We start from the raw sequence: 10,809 nt of genomic DNA on the forward strand, positions 1-10,809 counted from the left end.
AAAGCTGTAAATTCAACTAAATACTTAGGGATTCCAATTACAAATATCCTAAATTGGAACGATCACATAGATATTGTTGTGGGTGCGGCAAACCAAATACTGCGATTCATTGGCAGAACACTTAGAAGGTGTAACAGGTCTACTAAAGAGACTGCTTACACCATGCTTGTCCGCCCTATTCCGGAGTACTGCTGTGCAGTGTGGGATCCGCATCAGATGGAACTGACGAATGACATCGAAAATGCACAAAGAAGGGCAGCTCGTTTTGTATTATCGCGAAGTAGGGGAGATAGTGCCACAGACGTGATACGTGGAGTGGCAATCATTGAAACAAAGGCGTTTTCCATTGCGACGGAATCTTCTCATAAAATTTCAATCACCAATTTTCCCCTCCGATTGCGAAAACATTCTTTTGGCACCCACCTACAAAGGGAGAAATGATAATCACGATAAAATAAAGAGACGTCAGGGCTCGCACAGAAAAATTTAAGTGCTCGTTTTTCCCGCGCGCCCTTCGAGAGTGGAACGGTAGAGAGACAGCTTGAAGGAGGTTCATTCAGCCCTCTGCCAGGCACTTTATTGTGAATAGCAAAGTAATCACGTAGATGTAGATATAGATGTACCGGCCTCCGTGTCATCCTCTGCCTTGAGGGGTCATGCGGATGCGGTATGGAGACGCATGTGGTGAGCACATAGGTCTCCCGGTCTTTCGCAGACTTTCCAGACCGTGGAGCCGCTACCATTCGGTCAAATAGCTCCTCAATTTGCTCCTTGGCAGTACCGGGAATCGAACCTATGGCCTTCGGATGGCAGTGTCCATTGGTATAATCTGAAGAAAGTGAAGTCTGCCATGAAGGAGCTTACGACATTTCTGGTAAACAACCACATTAGACCCCTTAAGAGAAGTCATTTTCCTGCATGAGACTGTCCTTTGTTTTATTAGCTATTTGGTGATTTCGCTCCCTTGTACTATATAAAGCAACATCAAACAAAAATTACGTTATATACTACCGTTCGTCACCATGATACGATCCACACAGCTGTGTAGAAAGATCAGCATATAGCGGCCATCCATATTCATGTTAAATGGCGTAATAACGTATAATGAGTTATGTGGAGTTCAATAGCTAGAATTAAAAAGAAATGCAAAACTTACGCGGGTTTATTCACCGTATCAGCATATGCAGTACATTAAAACAGGTCACCGTATGTCGAATGTTGTCTTCCACATTTGCAATTTAATCTGCTGAATTATTTCACGTGTTATTAACTGAAGTTCATTGCAAATACCAGTAGCGGTACAGGGGTACAAGTTCGTGCCTTCGTCGCCGATGAACAGCAGTCAGCACGAGTGCATGAAACAGGCGCCTGCTGCGAAACCTCATAAGCAGCAACGTTCGCCAAACTGTCGTTGAGGAAACATTGTTGATGCCTCCTTGGTTTCTCTGAGCGCTCAGTTTCTTAACAGTTACACGTCTGTTCGCCCTTATACATCCCCACAGCCAGCATTCACCCATGTCATCTATGGCCCGTGGCGACAATAGCTGCCAAGGCGCCTGTTTTGGATAGTGCCATTTTGTCATACAGGGTGTACTTTAAACACGGAGGCGTGCGAACAGTTTACAAACTTGGCGTTTCGTAAGTGCTTTCACCGTTGACCCGTAGTTGACGCGAATTGATTTTTCTGTTTCGGATTGCTAAGCTTGAGATGGAGAATTTCATGGAATTTTACATGATTTTAAAGCGTTTTTCCCATGCGGACGTCAGAATAATCGCTCCGTTTCCTTATTACGACAACGACTGCATTATTTTGCGCATCCTCGCGACACCATTTACATATCTTACACTGACAGTACTGCCACCTGTAGTCTGTCAGTGACGTCCAACATAGGCAGTGGTCACATTAAAATAACTGCAGCGTGTGTTTCCGAGTCCCGGCGCCACGACCAGTCAAGTTCTATCTCACGTCCTTGCGAATTGTGGAACGGTGTGTTTGATAGACACAGTAGCGTGTATAGTGTAACCTTGTCTCCTGCTATCGTCAGTCTGTGAGTGAGGTGCTACGACTTATGACTGAGCAGAGGTTGAGCACTTTTGGAATCGGAATCCTTTAGTCATCCATGGATATCGTGTAGGTGACGCGAATTGATGTTTCTGTTCCATATTTCTAAGTTTGAGATGAAGAATTTCATGGAATCTTTCATGACTTTAAAGCGTGTCTTCCACACTACCAGCCAGTGGGCAGTATTTAATGTTTTTCGAGATTTCTAGGCTTGTTTAGTTTTAAGTTTTCACGTGTTCAAACTTCCTGTACCATATTTTCTGAGCAATAATTTTCTATGTGCCATCGTCGTTCAACTAGATTGTGTAATTATATGCTACTATACTCAAATATTTTGTAAATCAATTTACTTTCTTTGCCGTCACGTACCGATTCAGATGAATTTATACGCGGAGCTCCATTTTGCAGTTAGCGCAACAGCAAACGACATAGTCGTCTTTGGCATCAGCAATGATTTCTGTTTTTTTACTCGTATTATTATTATTCTGTCTACGATCGACAGCAAACTATTTACTAAGGACGGTGAACATTACACATAGTCTTTCTATGGATGTTTTTTATAGCATAAGGCAAGTAGCGGAGTAGACGGGGGTGGAAGAGTTTCAAGTCGTCATTTTGTTACAAAGTATGATTCTTTTAAATTTTGTATTTGCTAGTTATGCTACCAGTCCCGCGTACACTGTGCTCATTGCAAGCAAGGGGACCATAATCACCGTTGTTTATACGATTTTAACGTAAATTCAGATGCTTGATAAGAGTAACCAGGTTCGGCAGATTTCAACCTTGCTTTTTTAGATTATCCGTTTCCAAAAGTACACAGGGGTACACAGTGTCTTAGGGTAAACATACACACTGCGTGGTAGACTTCAAATCAAATAGCATAAATGAATGTGAAATAAAGAACAGAATCCATATTGTCAGATACATAAGAATCTTTGATTCTAAACACAGAACCGTACGTCAAAGAATGGTTCCGTGATTCTTCACGGATTCTTTTAGACAGCGCGAGGTTGTCACGATAATCTAATAAAAAGGCTGTTGTGTATTACGATAAACCTTTTAGGTAGGAAAGGTTAAAGAGATAATATTTCAGCAACTATGGATTTCAGTAAATAATTTTGCAAACTCTGTACTTGGAATGATATTACTACAATCTGATGCTCTGAAAAGCTGTAGACATTGGGAAATTCAGAGTAACAGTCCAACAGCGTAACAGACGATTTAGGATTATGGAAGGTAATGCAAACAACGTTTTTCTGAATGTGCTGAGATTACATTATTACGGTAGAGATTAGAATTCTTTTTCGTGGCATGCTATAAATACAAACTTACTTGTTCACAAAATAATTGCTTGATAAAGAAGCAGAAATACAGGAGAGAAAGGGCCACCACTACGAGGACGCATAGATTAGAGGATAGGCGATGTACACAGAACTGACAGGTAACACCTGGCATTGTATGACAGAAAGAGATATAGAAGGAGACGTAGAAAAAGTAGATATAGTAACAGACGATATGAACTTGGTATAAGTCAAACTCTTCTAAAATGAATCTCGACTGTTTGATTTAAGGAAAAAGTTAGATGACTCCAATTGGTGAACGTCTGCTTTTCCTGTCTTCTCTGTTTGCCCTTGTTTTTTTAATTCAATTGTTTGGTCAAACTGTTAATAACGCGTTGTCCACATACCTCTTAGCAGAAATTATGTGTAGCTTCCAGTTAAACGAATCGTGATGTGTCTGGCCTGTTTCGGAGTGTGAAACTAACAAATCGTAAATGGCAGCAATAAATAAATGGCTCTGAGCACTATAGGACTTAACTTCGGAGGTCATCAGTCCCCTAGAACTTAGAACAACTTAAACCTAACTAACCTAAGGACATCACACACATCTATGCCCGAGGCAGGATTCGAATCTGCGACCGTAGCGGTCGCGCGGTTCCAGACTGTAGCGCCTAGAATCGCTCGGCCACCCCGGCCGGCCAGCAATAAATAATTTAATAAATACTAATCGTCAGAAAAGTTAACAGAAAATTTATTCTTAGTGTGACGACGAGCGACTCACTCTAATTTTAACAAAATTAAATGTTCTGTGCACAACGTGACGAAATTCTCCTTCATTATTTACGTTTGGTATCGAAAATAACTCACATAAATCAGTAGCATAAGCAAATAATTTGGCATGATCATTTATAGTTCTATAATATGGAGGGCCAACGCAAATCTTGTACGGGGGGAAACCAATGTTGGCGTGCGATTGATAGAAAGATCCGTTTAAGTGTGTCTCCTTTGTCTCCGCGCGGAGTGGCCGTGCGGTTTAAGGCACCATTCACGGATCGTGCTGCCCCTACCGCCGGAGGTTCGAGTCCTCCCTCAGGCATGGGTGTGTGTGTTGTTCTTAACGTAATTTAGTTTAAGTAGTGAGTAAGTCTAGGGACCGATGACCTTAGCAGTTTGGTCCCTTAGTAATTCACACACATTTGAACATTTGTCTCATTTGTCATGCAAGTATCTCACAGCAACCCTCAAAATAAGAGCTGCATGATTTGTGATAATTTCAGCGTCAACACAAGAGCCACAATTTAACACTAAAACAAAAGAGTCAGAAACCACATAAGGACCTAAGTCCTCGCGGTGGAATGCAAGAACATTTACTACACTCTATCCGGTAAACGATCAGCGATATTTTTTATTAAAATAGTGGCTCTTGTGATGTAAATCTAGATAAGAGTTTGGTTGATCTATCTTTTCCTTATTGTTTTTTGGAGCGGCAGTTATGTGTAATTCGGCTTCCTCCATATCTTCTTTCGCACATCTCGGTACACCGCCGGCCTATTCCACCACCGACTTGCCATTTTGCCATTTCGTCACTGTGTTCCAGCGTGGTGTTCGCACATCTTCATTTCTGGAGAACTATAATCTCTTTCCATTGTTCTCTTATTCACCATGTTCTCGTTCACGTCTTCATAAGTCTTAACCGTTGTAGTCGCGGTTAACTTAATAAATTTAATTATAAAGTTCTCTTCTGTGACCATCGGGCGTTCAGCATTATGCCATTCATGAGTCGAAAATTTACTATTTAATTTTGTGGTTTCTAATTATTACTGTCCTGTTACGGCCAACACTTATAACCACATGTAACCAAGGAGAGTAACGCCCTTTCGATCACATCGTTGGTCTTATTAAGGAGTTCTCAAATACCCATACCATTCCAAGATAAGTTGTATTTAGTGCTTGCATACTTTCTGTGATAAATACCAATATATTATCAACACGATGTCATCCGAACAACTGAAATAACTAGCCGGCCGTGGTGGCCGAGTGGTTCTAGGCGCTTCAGTCTAGAAGCGCGCGATCGCTGGGGTCGCAGGTTCGAGTCCTGCCGCGGGCATGGATGTGTGTGATGTTCTTAGGTTAGTTAGATTTAGGTAGTTCTAAGTTCTAGGGGACTGATGACCACATGACCCCAGCTGTAAAGTCCCATAGTGCTCAGAGCCATCTGAACCATTTTTTTTAAATAACTAACTTTCACGAAAAATTTCTTTTATGTTTAGGCCTTGCGTTTGGAAGTTTTCAACCGCTCCACATTATATTCTAGACCATGTTTTACCTCTTTTTTATAGGCTATGATTATGGACGGGATTTTGCAACAGTATCAATATCACAAGATGAAACGCTCCTAGTACAATATATTTAAATTATGAAGTATTTGCGCTAAAATACTTTTTACCACATATACCAGTACTTCGGTACTATCAAGCACAAATGATGACCATAACGTTTAGCTTAAAGGCTTCCTCAATAGTTTCTGTACGTTGCTCAGATGCAAATTGCTCTACTGATGAATTCAAAACTCCCGTATTCAATTTAAACAAGGCCACAATGCCAATCATAACTGTCCTTAAAGGGGAATGAGTGCAAATGAAAGTAAACACCGTTTGCTCCAGTAATCAGTAGCGCAACTGGACCCCCACCTACATTCATGTTCCTTGAATTTCTTGGTTGCACCACAGCGGAAAGTGATTACACATGTTAAGCAATGAGAAGCCCTGTAACGATCCATAATGACAACCTGCTTCTTTTACAGGTTAAGTGTTTCGTCGTCACTCAGGCAACCTCCAATCTAGCCAATTCTAAGAAACATATCACCCCACAAATGAAATGAGAAATAATTTCAGTGGGGGAAAATTATAGTTTGCTCACCTCTTTCTTACGGGTCCCAGCGGTAGTGACAAGACTAATTCGTATGACTAGACTCGCAATCGAAAACAAGATGATCATTGCACGCCATGATCTAGGAAACTATCGTCAAAGCACAGACAACTCTGCTGTCTTCACTAGGAAACAAAAAATGTAGGAAAAGGTAATATAGACGTAGCTGTAAGTCACTTTATAACGTTTCGTTTCAAGAAGTATTCGATTCAGTGCTGAAGATCGCTCTAGATATGTCTAAGGGAAGTGTAGTGCATTGGCAGTGTGGCAAACTGTATTGGTTATATCACCAAACTTGTCGTAGAATACGTGAATATTAAGGATTAAGAGCCATCTGCAACAAAGATTTAAAAAATATCAGTCGCTTCCATAGATAACTGAAAACTGTTTGAAAGCTTACAACAGGCTTCTCCTAGTGTAAAATATAACTTGCTAAAAGTGGGCTGCTCTGCGACTGAGCCTACTTTGTGACAACAGCACGTTCCAGGTTTTTTATTCTTAAATACTGCAATTGAGGTCAACATTCAACATAAAGCTCTCCTGCAGAGTGTTCTATGTGTTGCCATTAGTGATGGAAGCCACAACTACGTGTATTACACCTGATTTGGTCACAAAGCTATTTTGTTTGCAGGTGAAAAATTCTTGGCAGATTTCTTGGAAACTTTCTGCTACTATCAATAACTTATAAAAGCTGAGTAACGTAGTAAGTTCATATAAATACGTTGTATGTGGAGACCTTTCTGTATTAGAGTTAAATGTTACAAAAAATTTCTTCAGCGAGTGGAAAGCGAAATTTATTTACGTAGATTATAGGAGTAACTCTACGGCAGCACACTTTGCTGCAGAAAAAAAGTGTAACCGTGCAAATTGTAGAAAATAATTCTCCTTAATGAAAGTAAGTACCTTTGTGAATAATGCAGTAAAAAAGGCAAGTTTTACGTCGTTCCTAAGTATAACACACAGTAGCTCAGAATATTGTCTGAAATGCCATGGCTTTTTTTTTTTCATACCAGTGAACTTACGTCTAACAGTCTGAGCTATTTATCTTGCTTAGAGGATCTTATGTTACATGTGTTGCCAACTGCTTTTTCTCTCACGGTTCACTGGAGAGGTGCGTTAATAAGAGTGGGAAAGTTTTCTTTAATTTCCTAGATTAATGCAGTTTAGTTTCTTATTCAGTGTGGATATTATTATTTGTATTTTAAAATATTAGGAAAATAAACGTCATCAAATAGACAAACTATGTGACAAATTGTTTTCTAGGTACGGTTAAAACAAAACTCATATATCTGGGAAAATTTGTGAGAAAGTTACAATTGGTCCGCCCCTCTTCTGACAGATGGATTTAAATCTACTCTTCCGGTCTTAGGCTTGGTGTCACAGTATTGTACTGACCTGGCAAGGTAGCTTCGTGGGAATTAATATTTCGCATTCTGAAACCTCATTGCACATATACAGGGTATTACAAAAAGGTACGGCCAAACTTTCAGGAAACATTCCTCACACACAAATAAAGAAAAGATGTTATGTGGACACGTGTCCGGAAACGCTTAATTTCCATGTTAGACCTCATTTTATTTTCGTCAGTATGTACTGTACTTCCTCGATTCACCGCCAGTTGGCCCAATTGAAGGAAGGTAATGTTGACTTCGGTGCTTGGCGTGCGACTCATTGCTTTACAGTACTAGCATCAAGCACATCAGTACGTAGCATCAACAGGTTAGTGTTCATCACGAACGTGGTTTTGCAGTCAGTGCGCCGGCCGGAGTGGCCGAGCGGCTCTAGGCGCTTCAGTCTGGAACCGCGCGACCGCTACGGTCGCAGGTTCGAATCCTGCCTCGGGCATGGAAGTGTGTGATGTCCTTAGGTTAGTTAGGTTTAAGTAGTTCTAAGTTCTAGGGGACTGATGACCTTAGATGTTAAGTCCCATAGTGCTCAGAGCCATTTGATCCATTTGCAGTCAGCGCAATGTTTACAAATGCGGAGTTGGCAGATGCCCATTTGATGTATGGATTAGCACGGGGCAATAGCCGTGGCGCGGTACGTTTGTATCAAGACAGATTTCCATAACGAAGGTGTCCCGACAGGAAGACGTTCGAAGCAATTCATCGGCGTCTTAGGGAGCACTGAACATTCCAGCCTATGACTCCCGACTGGGGAAGACCTAGAACGACGAGGACACCTGCAATGGACGAGGCAATTCTTCGTGCAGAGACGTTGCTGCTGTACAAGGTAACGTTGACCACGTCACTGTATGGAGAGTGCTACGGGAGAACCAGTTGTTTCCGTACCATGTACAGCGTGTGCAGGCACTATCAGCAGCTGATTGGCCTCCACGGGTACACTTCTGCGAATGGTTCATCCAACAATGTGTCAATCCTCATTTCAGTGCAAATGTTCTCTTTACGGATGATGCTTCATTCCAACGTGATCAAATTGTAAATTTTCACAATCAACATGTGTGGGCTGACGAGAATCCGCACGCAATTGTGCAATCACGTCATCAACACAGATTTTTTTGTGAACGTTTGGGCAGGCATTGTTGGTGATGTCTTGATGGAGCCTCATGTTCTTCCACCTACGCTCAATGGAGCACGTTATCATGATTTCATACGGGATACTCTACCTGTGCTGCTAGAACACGTGCCTTTACAAGTACGACACAACACGTGGTTCATGCACGATGGAGCTCCTGCACATTTCAGTCGAAGTGTTCGTACGCTTCTCAACAACAGATTCGGTGACCGATGGATTGGTAGAGGCGGACCAATTCCATGGCCTCCACGGTCTCCTGACCTCAACCCTCTTGACTTTCATTTATGGGGGCATTTGAAAGCTCTTGTCTACGCAACCCCGGTACCAAATGTAGAGACTCTTCGTGCTCGTATTGTGGACGGCTGTGATACAATACGCCATTCTCCAGGGCTGCATCAGGGATTCCATGCGACGGAGGGTGGATGCATGTATCCTCGCTAACGGAGGACATTTTGAACATTTCCTGTAACAAAGTGTTTGAAGTCACGCTGGTACGTTCTGTTGCTGTGTGTTTCCATTCCATGATTAATGTGATTTGAAGAGAAGTAATAAAATGAGCTCTAACATGGAAAGTAAGCATGTGTCCTCATAACATATTTTCTTTCTTTGTGTGTGAGGAATGTTTCCTGAAAGTTTGGCCATACCTTTTTGTAACACCCTGTATACTTCATTACTATCAAAATTAAAGGATGAAGTTCACAGATTTTCATTATGCGCAAATTAAATGTTGCAGCACATATTTGCATTAGGTTAAGATACAAATAGTGCTAAATGTGTCACAAAGTTTGTAACGATACCGTGATAGAAATCCTTACCAACTAAGTACCTAACAGCCGACGCTAGATGGCGAGCCTGAACTTATGCGACGACTAGAGGATTTTGTGGCGAGCGCTCGAGGCAGTAGTGGGATAGCCCAGATCGAGAGAATATGTAAAAAAAGTTGTGAGCCATGAATAAGTGAAGTTCGATTGTAAAGTGTTTAATTAATGAGGGAAACAGTTCATTAGAATAGGAATTTTTTTGGTGAATGACCTTTGAAACTTGTCAGTGTTAGCGAAGGAAGGAGTATGCTACAGTTAGGCGTGTTTTTCATCGTCTGGAGATGAATAAACTACATTAAAGGATGTCATCTTTTGTTTCACGAGAACCTTACCAGTTCTTATCGTTAATTTTGTTGTAAATAATTATTTAGGCCAACTACAGTTAAGGTGCAGCTTACTTTTCTATGCGATCGTAGCTGAAGTAAGTCTACCAACCTGTAGTGCGACAGCCAACTATTAGGATTACGGTCAGATCACTTAAAATTAGGCCATGAAAGTTTACAAGATGCTGAATTTTACAAACTGTAAAAGTGTAATCCTGAGCAATCATAAATATTTAGCAGCCATTGGCTACTGAGGTACTGAACTGCGGAAGGAGTTATACTCTTGCTTTAGAGAACTAACTTGTGAAACTTTCTACAGAACAAATGGATGAATTCAGTCGTGATTGCTTTTATGCCTCTGATACTGTCTGCAGCGTCCCTACAACAACCATATGAAGAGTGGTAAAAAAATACGATTAGGTTTTAGGCGCAGATCCTGTTCTTGAAATTCCCAAGTCGGTTTTGAAGAGATTTTATTCGTATATACACTGCCTGACGAAAGTGAAGCAACCAGAAAACATGGTCGGACCTCATTGTAACTTCATATATGTGTACACCATCGGCGGATATGTAAATGAGAAGTGTTGTGATGGGTAGAACGGCCACCAATGTGCACTAGCGTTGTTCCTGTTTATCGTTGTTACCAGGCTTGGAGCGTATATAGGGTAGTCAGAAACAGTATGATAAGCTTGTAAGGGTTTGGCAGTGTAGGCTGTGCTGAGAAATAAATGTCAAGCAAAAAATTTGATAATTTTCGCCGTTTCAGAGTTAATTAGCATTGAAATTAGCCAATGAGGCCGTTGAGCTCGCCAGTTCAAAGGGCCCGAAAGAGACGGTGTAGTCAAAAGTGTTCTTCGTTT

This window comes from Schistocerca americana, chromosome 3 (assembly GCF_021461395.2).
Source record: "Schistocerca americana isolate TAMUIC-IGC-003095 chromosome 3, iqSchAmer2.1, whole genome shotgun sequence".
In the NCBI taxonomy this organism is placed as follows: domain Eukaryota; kingdom Metazoa; phylum Arthropoda; class Insecta; order Orthoptera; family Acrididae; genus Schistocerca; species Schistocerca americana.